Consider the following 15,004-nt stretch of genomic DNA (forward strand, 5'->3'; position numbering starts at 1 on the left):
GCAGCAACAAAGTGTATAACTAAGCACATTTTGGTCCCTTAGGGCTTTATCAAGGTGTGGCTTAAAAAGATGTTTTCAAAAGAATGGATTGTATGCGGAAAAAGTCCTCCAGCAAATAGGATGTGAGACTGTATCAGGTTTTGTCCTACTCTTATTTTTACATGCTAGTGCAAGTGGGTCATCAGATTAAAATTAACCAGGTAAAAATGTTGGCAGTTAGAATAAATGGTTTCTGAGCCTGGAAAGAAGAGTGGGGAGAGATGCACAGAATGCTGGGTGCAGAGCCAAGGTATAGATGATTGTGTGTCTTCCTCTGACCCCATGTTTTAAAACTTTGTTCTGGGCATTATCAAGATGGGACAAGTATCGCGTGCACTAGCATGTGTTTTATGGAAATCTGCCCAGACTGTTCCTCCGTGACTCAGAATGTGCTATGTCACAGGTGGCTATGCCTTAGAGTTCTGAATTGATATTATCTGTTAGTGGCTGTAATTGAGCTTCACGGTGTGGCAACAAGGTACACATGGCTTATTTTGAAAGGTTCACCGCTCTTCCCATGAGCCCGACAGCATCTTTGCTTAGCTCTCAAGTTAAAGTAATTTAATAGCCAGGATTTGCTGCACTGCTGTTTTAACCTTAGCACTATACACATACCTTTGTGGTTTAGTTCAGGTTTTACTGTAGTGAAAGTTATGTCTGAGTAAAAAATGAGGGAAGCCCTCAGGATTTACTCACAAATTTGTAAGAAGACGTTTGGGAAAGTGCAATCTTTTCCTTGGTATTTTAACTGTTAGGTTATCCTAATGTAAAATCTAATGTTTCTCTTTACATGTGCATGTTCCCTTGTTTTTATCCTAACAGTTTATCAGTTTTCCATAGTCCAGAAGCTTTGCAAACATTTATGAATGTCGCCTCTAATAAGCCTGCAGGATAGGCTATCAGTTACTGCTCCAAATTTCCTTGAATAACTTCAGTTTCTCGCTTCTAGTGCTATAGTACACTGGGGTGCAGTATGATCACTATAACCCTTTATTTTCTCTTCCTGCCCTGTTAAATTCTGGACGTGCCAACTAATCCCATTAGAACATTGCAGATGGCTCAGTGCTAAATCAGTAGCAATGATACAAAAGAAGTGATTTCCACTTCCTGTATCTATGAACCAAGGGTTAACAGACAGATGCATTCACCACTGTCTATGTTCTCCATCCCCCCATCTGGAAGGCTCTGTAAGCGGGACATTGGCTCATAGCTGTTGGCAGAGTGAGTCAGTTCAGTTGTCTCATCAGCCTTTCCTGTACAGGTGAACTTGAAAGCTTTTTTGAAGGGGGAGGGGAGAGGAATCTGTTTGAAGAGCCTTAAAATTAGTAATAGAATTTGGTGGTAGGGAGGAATCAATATAATTTTTATATTAAAAATGTTTTAACTTAGAGTTTAATATAAAGACCTGATTTGAAGGTTCTGTACTACCCCTGCAAGAATCCATGACACTGTTAACAACTAAAGCAGAGAAGAGAAACACAGGGCTTCTATTTTGAGGATGTCATTTGGCAATTAACTTGAAGGTCTTGACAGGTGAGAGGACGTGTGTTAAGATCCCCTTCTCTTTCACCTGACAAGATCTGAGTCAAAAGAATATTGTAAGAGTAACATTTTGACTTGAATTAGGTTGTTATAATTTGTGCAAATTTTTAATGCCTGTGAATGGTGTTTGGTAGTCTTGGACATTGGAGTTTTCTACATAGCTACAGTGATACCTAACCTAGATCCAAAGAGAGCATTGCTATTCATTCCTGGGCCTCTTAGATGAGAGTGCCATCCATGTTGCCTATTGGTAGCAGTTGTGGTACATCTTCTGATGGGAATATCAGAGCTAGTTTTCAGAGGACAGAACATCCCACTCATTACTGAATACCAAAGAGCCCACAGATGGTAATGAGTGTCAGTCATTATTGACTTGACTGGATTTGGACTACTGGCGTGATTTTTAGTATTTAGGTGTAAACCTATACATTCTTTAAATTTGTGGTTTTAACAAGTTGTTTCACTTCTCTTTTTAGAACTAACTTCTTTGCGTCTTAAAGTGAAGCTACTTAAAGAGTTAACCCTGAAACACTGAATGTATAATCCTACCAAGTTCGCCTATTTCTCTTCAAAATTGGACAATGTATGGAATTTTTCCACCGATTGAATTGTAACACAGTGAAATCATAGAATACTAGGACTGGAAGGGACCTCAAGAGGTCATCGAGTCCAGTCCCCTGCCCCAATGGCAGGACCAAATATTGTCTAGACCATCCCTGATATACATTTATCTAACCTACTCTTAAATATCTCCAGAGATGGGGATTCCACAACCTCCCTGGGCAATTTATTCCAGTGTTTGACTACCCTGACAGTTAGGAACTTTTTCCTAGTGTCCTACCTAAACCTCCCTTGCTGCAGTTTAAGCCCATTGCTTCTTGTTCTATCCTCAGAGGCCAAGATGAACAAGTTTTCTCCCTCCTCCTTATGACACCCTTTTAGATACCTGAAAAAGGCTATCATGTCCCCCCTCAATCTTCTCTTTTCTAAACTAAACAAATCCAATTCTTTCAGCCTTCCTTCATAGGTCATCTTATCTAGAGCTTTAATCATTCTTGTTGGTCTTCTCTGGACCCTCTCCAATTTCTCCACATCTTTCTTGAAATGCGGTGCCCAGAACTGGACACAATACTCCAACTGAGGCCTAACCAGCGCAGAGTAGAGTGGAAGAATGACTTCTCATGTCTTGCTCGCAACACACCTGTTAATGCATCCCAGAATCATGTTTGCTTTTTTTGCAACAGCAGCACACTGCTGACTCATATTCAGCTTGTAGTCTACTATAACCCCTAGATCCCTTTCTGCCGTACTCCTTCCTAGGCATATCAGTACAGTGTAAAATTGTATGTTCCTTTTCTAGTACTTCTCCCACTGGTGTAGTATACTTAATTAGCCTGACATACAGGGCATAGCTGTCAGTTTTTTACTCCACTTGTGATCTAACCTTACTCCCACCTCCCCCTAGTTTCTGCTATTTCGCACTTCCTCTAGCGCAGGAATGGGGAACCAAGACTAGTGAGTGGGTTTACATGAGTGGTGGCAAACTGTGGCCACTATGGTTCCACCTGTGGCCTGCACGGTACCTCTCTACCTCCTTCCCCCACATGCCTCTTGTGCACTGGGGCCCTAGAGCCTCACACTTCCTACTTCTCCCCCTCTCTCCCTCCCAGTGCTTTTGGAGCGTCAAGAATCCACCAATTTGCATTTCATCCCAGCTCACCCCTTCCCTCCTAGGGTGTGTCTAGACTACAGGGTTTGCTCGACAAACGTGAACTTTTGTCGACAAAACTATACCTGCGTCTACACTACCGCTGAGTTCTGTCGACATAACGTCGACAGAACTCAGCAGTTTTGTCAACGCTGGTAAACCTCATTTTACGAGGCATAACGCCTTTTGTCGACAGAGTTCTGTCGACAGAAGGTGTTATTGCATGTAGGGTTGTGTCTAGACTACAGGGTTTTGTCGACAAAGCAGCTAGCTTTGTCGACAGAACTGAATGTAGTCTAGACGCTCTTTGTCGACAGAAGCTTTGTCGACAGTATCTGTAGACAAAACCCTGTAGTCTAGACATACCCCTAGAGTGTGCACAACTGTGAACAGCTGATTTGTGGCGTTCCAGTTCTGGGAGGGCAGGGGAGGAGCAGGGACAGGAAGTGAATCCACGAATTCACTGTGCTCTGAAAGTGCGGGGAGCAAGAGGAAGGAGTAGGAAGTGCAGCACTCCAGTGCCCAAGTGCATGTGGGAGAGGCAGACTGGATGCGCAGGCCACAGGTGAAAGCCTAGTGCTCCAAAGGTTGCCCATCGCTACACTAACATTTTTTTCAGGACATGTAACCTGTGGTTGTATTCAAAGGGAAGCTTATAATTCATTGTTTTCTGAGGTCATTAGTATGTAATGAGGTAAGTCTCCATTGCAGTAGTGTAGACCAGTGTTTCTCAACCAGTGGCACGAGTACCATTAGGAGTACTTGAGAGAAGTCTGTGGGGGTACATCAACACAACTGAAACATGGAGAAAACTGAATTTTTGTTTTAAGTTTTACAGTGCTTTATTATTTTTGTCCTTTTTTCACCCAAAAATTTCATCGCCCACCCGGCTATGATCAAGTTATTTAAACAAATGTGTTGCTATAGTGGAAAAAAAATTGTGGTTCCGAAAACTGTAGGTACAGGGGGTACTTACAATTTTTTTTTTTTTAAAAAAGGGGTACTTATAATTTTTTTAAAAAGGAATATTTTATATATATATAAAAAAAAGGTTGAGAGACACTGGTGTAGACTGAAATTTAATTGTACCAGTTACTATGCAAATGATCCATACCTGCACATTTCTTCTGTCAGAGCACTGAAACTACAGCAGATGAGTTTTCTGTGGAAGTGTCCAGCATAATTATCACATTCCTCCTCACACTTCAAATTACCTTACCGTGTTTCTTCAGAATATTCATTGTGTTTTTATCTATCAAATGCTGACCAAGCCACTCATATTTTGGTATAACTTTAATTACCATTCTTTGTAGAAATTATTCTGACCCATGATCCTTCCTTTGCCAGGTCTATACGTTGGAGTTGTTCCAAATGCAAAAGCTTTCCTAGATACAGATCTCTTGACACCTAATTTACACTAAACATATTGCTTGAACATTTTCCAAATTATGTGAGTACTACATTGAAGGGAGAATGAAATCACTTAGGTAGAAATGCGAATGTTTAACTCGAATATTATTCCACAAACTCATTTATGGTTTAATGTCAAACTGACTAATGTTCTATGGGGTAGTGTAATTTATGCCTAGGTAAATTGGTCTGATCTGTGTTTACAACTATATACTCTTGACAGATTTTTCTTGATGGGTATAATGCATTAAACATATATATATTTTTTAAAGGGAATGACTTAGCATATACTAGATACAAAGTCCAATGAGCTTACAAGTAAAATTTTAAATATATTGACTTGTTACTAATGACATCTTACATTATTGCAATTTAAAAATTTAAATATTAGACCTGTCTATTGCAGGTAACTCATGTGGTTAACTCAAAATTCATCACGATTAATCACACTGTTAAACAATGGAATGCTAATTGAAATGTATTAAATGTTTTGGAAGTTCTTCTACAGTTTCAAATCTACAGAATATATAGTATACATACAGAATACAAACTGTACATTGCTTACTTAATATTTTGATTGCAACATTTTACACTATAAAAATGATAAAAAAGGAAATTTCAGTTCGCCTCATACAAGTACTGTAGTGCAAAACTCTTTTTGCTGTGAAAGTGCAACTTATGTAGAATTTTTTTAACTACACTCAAAACAAAAGCAAGTAAAACTTCAGAGCCTATAAATTCTACTTCTTGTTCAGTCTATCATAAAGACAAGACAGTTTGTTTACATTTACGATAAATAAAGTTGCCGCCTTCTTATTTACAATGTCACCTGAAAGTGAGAACAGGCATTTTTTTGGCACTTTTGTAGCTGGTGCTGCAAGGTATTTATGTCCCATATATGCACATTTGTTACACATTTGTATGCCCCTTCATGCTTCGGCTACCATTCCAAAGGACATGCTTCCATGCTGGTAATGATTGTTAAAAAATGTGTTAATTAAATTTGAGACGCCTTGGGGGAGAATTGTATGTCTCCTGTTCTGTTTTACCTACTTTCTGCGATATACTACATGTGATGGTCTTGGATGATGACCCAGCACATGTTTATTTTAAGAATACTTTCACAGCAGATTTGACAAAGCAAAAAGAGTACCACTGTGAGATTTTTAAAAACAGCTATCTCACTCATTCCAAAATTTGAGAATCTGAAGTTCTTTCTAAAACCTGAGAGGGATGAGGTATGGAGCATGTTTTCAGAATTCTGAAAAGAGCAGAACTCTGATGCAGAAACTGCAGAACTGAACCCGCAAAAAAGATGATCAACTTTCTGTTAGTGTCATCTGACTCAGATGATGAAAGTGAGCATGCGTCAGTCCGCACTGCTTTGGATCACTATCCAGCAGAACCCATCATCAGCATGACCGCACATCATCTGGAATGATGATTGAAGCATGAAGAGACACGTGAATCTTTCACGCATCTGGTGCACAAATATCTTGTGATGCTGGTTACAACAGTAGCTTGTGAACTCCTGTTCTCTCTTTCAGCTGACATTGTAAACAAGAGTCAGGAAGCATTATCTCCTGCAAATTGTAACTGAACTTGTTTATCTGAGTGATAGGCTGAACAAGAAGTAGGACTCAGTGGACTTATACGCTCTAAAGTTTTCCATTGTTTTATTTTTGAATGTAGATGTTTTTTGAATATAGACGCCTACATTTTTAAGTTCATCTTTCATGATAGAAATTGCATTACTGTACTTGTGTTAGGTCAATTGAAACATACTGTTTTTTTTTTTTTTACAGAGAGTATTTGTAATAAAAAATAAATATAAAGTGAACACTATACATTTTGTAGTCTGTGCTCTAATTAAAATCGACATATTTAAAAATGTAGGAAAAATCCTAAATATTTTAAATAAATTGTTTAACAACACAATTCACTTAACAACCCTATTAAATACCTAATTTTACCAATAACGGTTTAAACTACTGTTTAATACTTTGCCTTGCTTGGACAACAAAGTTGGAATCGTCACATTCTGATTCTCATGCATTGTGTAATGCTATACTTTTTGATTTTTCAAACATTGAAATGAAATATTTAATTGCGGAGAACTATTTCCATTGAACTTAAAGTGAAATATTTTTGTTCATATTGTGTATATTTGTGTTTTTATTTACCAAAACCCTTGCATTTTTACTTCAACTAGCTGATGGAGACTCTCTCTTCAAATCTATAATTTGCTCTTTAGGAAAGAAAATACCAAACAATGTGTGTATGGCACACATACCCCCCAAAACAAATACCCCCCCAAATACCAAACAATGTGTGTGTGGCACTAAAGTGCAGGATGTTATCTATCCTCCACTGTGTTGCAGCATTTTAACTTTCCTAAAATTAAGTTTAAACAACTCATTTAAAAAAGATGGAACTGTTATCAGTTTACTTTATTCATCCTGAAAGTCTTCAGGAAAAAAAGCATTATGATTTTGAAAGGGTATAATCAGACTTAGTGATTATAAAGGGTGATTAAAGTGTTATCTGCAGAGATCAATACTGATCTTATCCCATGGATGGTGTCTCCTCCAATTTTAATAGGTATATACAGGTGTTCAGCTAAACACTTTCTGTAACTAGAATTACAATGGAGGTGGCTCTGACTCAATTTTCACAATAAAAAAGATGAAGAACTGTCTAATAACTCTAATAATCAGAAGTTGAGTATAGTGCATAATAATTCAGTGCATTGCTGCTGCACCAGAAACTTGGAACTAATACCACAAGTTTTTGGTTTTGTTTTTAAAGTGTAATTTAGTCATAGGAACAACAGTGAGACAACAGAGACCCTGGACTCTGTTATTGTGGAGATGGTTCTTCACTATGGACTGACTGTGTGGCAGATTTTTTTATTTCTCATTCGGTCCAATATTCCAACCATATTTGTTTGTTTGTTTGCTGTTGCTTCACTTTCTTTGCTTTGAACATCCTGATATCTTAAAGGTTCTGTTAGATGTGATATTGATTTCTTAATTTAGTTGTCTCCTTTGTTTAGAACTGTGACTTCCTTTTCATGTTTTAATTTATCACTGTTCATGCCGTGCCTGAGATACCTTTCAAAGGTGTGTCTAGTCAGTTATGTAGCTCTGAGTCACTTTCCTTAAGTTTAGAAGATATTGCATTCTAGTCTGTCAGACAAGAATTGGTACATCATGAAAGCATGATACTGGCCTCACAGTTAGGGTTGCATTAAGATGTGTATTTGGCAGGATCAAAATTCCTCTTAATTCACTTTTTCAGAAGACTGAATTTAATCTCCAAATTTAACACACCCACTTTTAAGGAGAATTGGATTTTCCATAATTTATTTAAGAAACCACAGTCCTTACAAACCCCATACTTCACACATATGCTGTAATCCAATACTTCACCCATATGCTGTAATATGTATTGGGTGTAAGACATAGTTCAAATGTTCAACCTAAATAAATACAAAAGTGAGTTATTTTCTTCTGTTATCCTAGATTTATTTAGCTCTGCAAAGACAAGCTGGTGGCAATATCAAAATCCACCAACTATTTCTGACTTCCCATTCTGCCAAGAATGTCTTTTCACCTCAGCACTCCGAGGGGAGATCCAGGGTACATTGGTGAGTGGAGATGATACAGGAGGACTTATGGGATTAGTAGGGATGTGATGGGGAAGTGGCTGTGTATGCCTGGAGAAATAGGGTTCTGGTGACAAGAGGAGAAGGCAGCAGCAAGGAAATACTAGTGTTTCCCTGCCTTCTCTACCCAGCAAACTTGTTATGGCTTACTAGGAGAGGGCTCCTTGTGCTGAAAGCCACAGCCAGAATGCTGCAGTAGGGCTTTTCTTTTAACACACCAGCCAAGATAGTAATTATGTTAAGAAGTGGGTAATGGACTAATAGTGTAGTCAATACAATTTGTATCGACAAGGGGCCCTGCTGCAGCTCTGGAGTTTGAATGTGGTAGGAGCCAGGAGCTGCAGCGGGGGTAGGTCCCAGACCCAGCATGAGCTGGGACTGAGCAGTACCAGCTCACGCTGGGTCCTCGACCAGTGCACCTCTTCATTTTAAGTGTAGTAAGAGCCTCCTGGACTGCTGTGCCTCTGCCTCTATCCCTCTTCCCATGCATGGCAGAAATGGGGCTGAAGGGAGCCAGCTTTTAAGCCTTTTAAGCCTGAAAGAGAGGCAGCGAGGGGGAGGGGTGGTAGTGAGTAGTTGAGTAGTGATTCAACTACCCTAGTCGCTTACCTCTCTACAGGATAGTGTTGCAAATTGTACCCCTTATTGAGTCTAGTGTGTCTGGAGTGGAATTATAGATTTGTCATAGTGAAATTCCTCTCCAGCCTTGCTTCTCTTTCCACCTAGTTGTCCCCCTGCTTGCCCTTCAGCTCTCAGTCATGTGCCTCTTCCATCACAGCACATATCTGTTCCTCCATATGCCCTCAGTCCTTTTTCTCATTCTAGTTTTGTGTGTTGATTCCTGGCCCAACCTTGCTTCTGTGTTCATGTAAACAGAGAGTTGATACTTTCCACTACAAGTGTGCCTGTGGATAAGTCTGCCTTAACCTAGCTGAGGTCACAGTTCAAGTTGTTCAGTTTTGTGCGGTAGGCCTTGTATACATGGTTCTTGGTCATCTGACAGAACTGCAAAAGGAATTTATTGTGGAGCTAAGGAGTCAGTTGTGCTAGAGAATGTGATGTGTGAGTAATAAGTGGGGCCCCACCAAATTCACAGCCGTGAAAAACATGTCACAGACCGTGAAATTGGACCTCCCTGTGAAATCTAGCTATTGGAGGGGAGAGAGAGGGATAGAGTAGAGGGCACCACAGCTGGGGGCTCCTACTATTCACTGGGATGCAGCTGTTAGTCCTCCAGGCTGCAAAGGGATGAGATTTCCTCTTGTCCTGCATGGCCACTTTGAGAGGGGAGGTCAAAGGAAGGGAAAGAGGAAGTCTTGTCTCCCCCAGCTGGTGATGTGAACATGTACTCGTGCACATGGTTAACCAATGAGCCTGGGCTCATCTGTTAACCTTTATGGTGATATGCAGCCTCCTCAATCCCCCAACACTGACAGCATGCTGGGGAGGGGCAGGTAGGAACTGGAGCTTGCTGGGAGCCAGTTTAGAAGCTTAACTCCTGCCTGACCCCTCTCCCCCCATCTCCTACCATATGTTAACATGTAACTGCTGAAAATGTCAGTGGTTACACGTTTACCTAAATAAATGCATTTTAACATCCCAGTCCCCAGCCTGGATGAGACTAGAAGCTAGCAAGCCTTCGCCTGGCATACTTCAGCAGCATGAGGGAGATGGGGTTGCCAGGTTTGGTTGGTTGTATTCCTGAAGGTTTCATCATATGACATCTTTAACTGAAGATTAATCTTTAATTTCTGGAGACTCCTGGACAAGGTTGGAGAGCAGTTGGCAGCCTTAGAGATCAGACTCACTTCCTCTCTCTCAGCTGCAGGAAACTCCATGGTTGCTATCTTCAGGATCCCTCTCTCAAGGCAGTGGAGGAGTGAGGATGGCAATATCATGACCCCCCCCCCCCAAAAAAAAAAAAACCTACCTCTGTATGGCCACGTTTTGGATCAGGATTCCCACAGTTGCAACACTGTGAAATTTCAGATGTAAACATCTGACAGTGTGAAAATGGCCAATTTTTAAATCTGCTGACCATGAAATTGACCAAAATGGACATTCATTTGGTAGGGCCCTAGTGATAGGCATTAGGATATAATGTTGATATGCTATGAATACTGACACTGTTTGTGATTGATTGAGCTGATAGGAAGAGCATTGCGTTAATTGTAACTTGACAGTTTTTGCAGGGAAGATGATTTCAAAGAATTTGGTATGTTAAAATAAGAGAGAGCATGAAGCTTCTAGTTTCTATTATTATTTGTTCATATTGTTGTACTGCCTAAAAGCCCTAGTCAGGGACAGGACCCCATAGTGCTAGAAGCTAGTGCTGCTTGGGATTTGAGTTCTGTAGCATTGCAGAAAACAAGGGGCCTTAGCTAAACTTCATATTAATTGTGCATAGAAATGGGGAAAAAATCCCACTATAACATGAAAATGGAATTCTGGTGCACATTCATTCAATCTGATGACTTCTCAGTTAATTTGTGAAAACAGATAAGTTTGAGGTATATGTTGTACAGAACTTAGGGATTTCAAACACATGGTTTACAAAGAAAGTACTCAGATATATTTTCTTTTCATGTAATCAGTGATGTCTCCTTAGCTGAGTACCATGAGAAAAAGTTCTGAGATTCAGTATGTGGTAAACAATTTGTTGCATGTGACTTCCTTCAGATACCACAGTGTTTTAAAGCATGTGTACTGCTACTGACATCACAAGTTATGAGCAGAATAAAGGATTTTTAACAGTGAGTGGTGACTGACATTGATGGTTTTTATGAAATGGTAAAGCCAATGAAGAGACCCTATAAAATACAACTTTATACTTTATTAGCTGCCTTTCGGTGCCACTGCTGGGTGAAGTTATTCTGGTGAACAAAGTTTTGATGGCTATAGTATGATCTGAGGTAATGACTGATCACAGAGTAAAAATATTAGAGACGATCTGTAGATGAAACATAATACGGAGCATTTTTAAGGGGAAAGCTGTTACTAAGCTTGTACTCACGTGTTCATAAAGCTCAGCTGTTTAAAAGTTAAACAATTACAAATCAACAGAAATATCAAATGTTAGCTGGAACCCCATTGAGCTGTATTTGATGCAGCTCTGAGTATGTCGGTATAAGAAGAGTGTTTCATAAATACTATTATTTAAGAGTTTGAAAACATTTAAATGTCTATTACGAGCCAAAATCAGTCATGGCATCAGGGCACAGTTATTTATGCAAGGTACAGTTTTTGCTATATTAGTTATCTAGGGCAGGTATGTTGGAATTTGATGGTAGCTAGGTATAGTAGCCTGGTAAGTCATTGTGGAAAGCTTGTATTTAAAGTTTCAATCTTGATCATAGATATTGATATGGTGTTGCCCATTTTCCCTTTTGTTGACACTGGACAACTTCTGTTTTCAAGAGCACTTTTGCTTCTTGAAAAATATTGCAAACATAAGTCATTGTGTACTCAGGTGTGGAATCAGGCATACATAAGGGTGTTTTCTTTTGATCATATGAGCATGTGAAGACATAGGTGCTTATCCAAGTAGTCCCCTTCAGTTCAGTGGGACTTCTTAAAGCTAACTACTGCATAAGTCTTTGAAGGCTTTTGCCTCAATACTTTCCAGAGTGTCATAGAAACAAGCCCATGTTTTTATCAACAGTCAAATTTTGCAAAGTTGGCTTAATCTACATCCTGCAGAAGAATTACCTGCAACATTTCTGCTGGTTCTATATTGCCAGTTGATGTCTGAAAATCTACAGTGGTCACTGAAAATCCCAGAATGTGGATATTTGGTTGTCAGGAAAAGAGAAATATTTTCCTCACTAAATGGTTTTTGATGCTGATGAGTAAAGATGCTAAATTCTGCTGGGACTCTGTGGCACTTGAGTTTTGAAGTGTTTAAAAAAAAAATCTTACATGAAATGCTCAATGTTTGGAACATGACCTAGTATTAAGTTCTGTGGCTGTCATAATATAGTGTCAAAGGGAATAACTGCAATGACCACAATAATTAGCACAAGAAGTCCTCTCTTCCTCTTTAAGGTGAAAATCCTTATGTGCTAACACTATTGGGAGAAAATTTGACAGTTCATCCTCCTGTAAGGATGGTCAAGTGGTTCATATATCTTCAACAGTAGTGTCTCTTCACATTGCTGCATTGGTTTGACTTGTAATTTCATGACTAAGCTTCCTCTTTTCCCTTATTCTGTATCCTTCATCAGATAGACCCACATGCAATCTGAGTTGAAGTCTGAAGTTTTTAAATTCAGAAGATTACACTTTCAGTGTCTTAACTTTTCATTTCCTGATTTTCAATTGGTTTGAATATTGCTCAACTTGATTTTTTTTAAAGTTCATGGTATCATTGGGCATCATGGGTATCTCAAAGTTTTGGGGCATTTAATTTCTTTGTTTTTTAATTCTCAGCAATACCACAATCCAAGTCACCACCTCCATTGTCCCTGGTTCCTTGGCAATGATTACCTCAGCAAAAGAATGCAGAAGCTTCAATATCTTTGCATCATCTCCCATCTCTCTGTTTGACCAGCATAGTTCTACCTCCTCACTCCACCTCTCAACAAATATATGGATATAGGAATGGAGCCAGTAGGTTAAGAGAATGCAGGGACTAGCAAATAATCAGTGGGGACATTTTTTTGGAAGGGGAGACAAGCATAGGTTACTCTGCAAGAGGAATTTAAATGAAATGTTAGGAAATGCTTTCTGATTATAAGGATAGTTATGCCGTGGAACAAATTACAAAGGGAGGTTGTGGAATCCCCATCCTTGGAAGCTTTTATGAACAGATTAGACAAACGTGTCCAGTAGGAGGGATTGTGGAGGGGCAGTAGAGGAATGGGGGAGAAATCTGCAGGACCAAGTAGATTTTAGAGCACTTTAAAGTATCACTCTTAAAAGCAAAGATATTGGTCTTAGGGCAGAACTTCCTGTGGAAGGCTGGCAGAGAACAGTTCATGCGCACCGCACACATTCTCCAAAAGCTGCCAAAGAGTAGGGCTCGAACTCAGTGTATGAGTGCAGCTCAGGTTTAATGACCCCATTGTATCACCTTGAGTCATCCAGTACTGGGACAACAGACTGACTACAAACCCTTTGGATTCCACAAAGTATTGACTTTGCTGCACGTACATGTTTTCCTCTTTTAGGCACAGTTTAGCTCCTGGTGACCTGTAGTTCCCACCTTTCCCCTCAATAATGTTGGAAATACAACTTTTCCAAAGGGGTAGTGGGCACCTGTGCTCTCGCTGAAATACATTCTCTCAGACCCCACTCTCGCTCCTGTACCCCAATCCATTACCCCAACTCTCTTCTACTCCCAACCTTCATTTTAGACCTTGCATCTCCTCCATTAATATCCTGAAAGAGTACAACCCTTGAGCACTTTCCAAAATCTTGGAGTCTTCCCTGTCAAAAATTACCACCTACCCTTGCCCTGAGTCTGAGGTCTGGTAAGGATTTCATACAAGGCAGAGTGCCTCCTGCCTTCTGTCTAATCCCAGCTTGGTTTTCCAGTATGTGATAGTGGTTGGCCCCCGTGCTGCCAGCCAGGAGTCCCACTTAATCAGTTAACTGGATAAACCTGAAGTTTAACTGATTAACCAGGATTTTACATCCCTAGTAAGATGAAGATATATCACATTTACTGCTTCCCCCAGTCCACTAATCTCTTAAATGGAGAAGAAAAGTAGATTGGTTTGGCATGAAAAGTAGCCAGGGTGTTGGTTTTTTATAACCCTGCTTTCCTCCAGGTGCTTAGAAATTCATTGCTCAATAGGCTTATGTACATCCCCATCCAAGTGAGATATTGGAAACAAGATACAATGAAGTTGGAAAACTCTGTAGAAATAAGACCCATTGGAAATGTTTCTTATATTATCACTGAGCAACTTCTTTTTGTTGTTTGTTTAGTGACTTTTATGTAGTCGGTTAAGACGTAATTGAGGAAAATGCTTATTAAAAGAAGCAACAACCATATGTGCAGTGAGGGTCAGCTGTATGGCTGTGTTTTGCCTCTAACTTTACTTCGTGATCTATATCACTTGTGTATTTGCTTCCTTTCAGATCTATATTCTCCAATGATTTATTGTTTCTTAGTACTCCTAAAGGTAAAAGTGAAATTGATCCCTTTGGACTGCTTGTTAGACTAGCTCTTGGTGATGACTACTAATTTGAGCTTTCTGTAGGTAATATCTATTGCATTAATGTCACTGAAGTTGATTTAGTAGAGAAAGTCAAAAAGACCCGTGTAAATCACTTCATTTTGGGAGCAGCAATGGGATGCTGGCATTTTCATGGTCTCAGGAATACAGATTGAACAGTGATGAAGTTATAAATAGAATATTTCCCTTGTCAACAGAATTTGAGTCACAGAGAAACCAAGGATAGAAAAACAAAAAAAAAACAGACTAGTTTTTGAAAAAAAAAAATGTTATGAGAGCTCAGCTGGGAAGCTCCTTTCTCCAAAGGTCCATGCAGAAGAACCTCAATATATAGAAAAAAGGAGGCTCTTTTTCTATTTTCCTAGTGCCCTAAATGAATTTGTAAATAGATGCTGCTCAGAAAATGGCAGAGTGCGATTTTGCTTCTCAGTCAGTTTTTCTCTTTGCCCAGCTGTC

At 39.5% G+C, this 15,004-nt stretch overlaps 1 protein-coding gene across 10 annotated transcripts in view; it reads left to right on the forward strand.

Moving 5' to 3' along the window:
• MYO5A (myosin VA) overlaps positions 1-15,004 on the forward strand; it is a 186,419-nt gene that overhangs the window by 16,826 nt on the left and 154,589 nt on the right. The gene's annotated exons all lie outside the window — the stretch shown is intronic.

Source organism: Pelodiscus sinensis, chromosome 14 (assembly GCF_052426305.1).
Source record: "Pelodiscus sinensis isolate ZL-2025 chromosome 14, ASM5242630v1, whole genome shotgun sequence".
In the NCBI taxonomy this organism is placed as follows: domain Eukaryota; kingdom Metazoa; phylum Chordata; order Testudines; family Trionychidae; genus Pelodiscus; species Pelodiscus sinensis.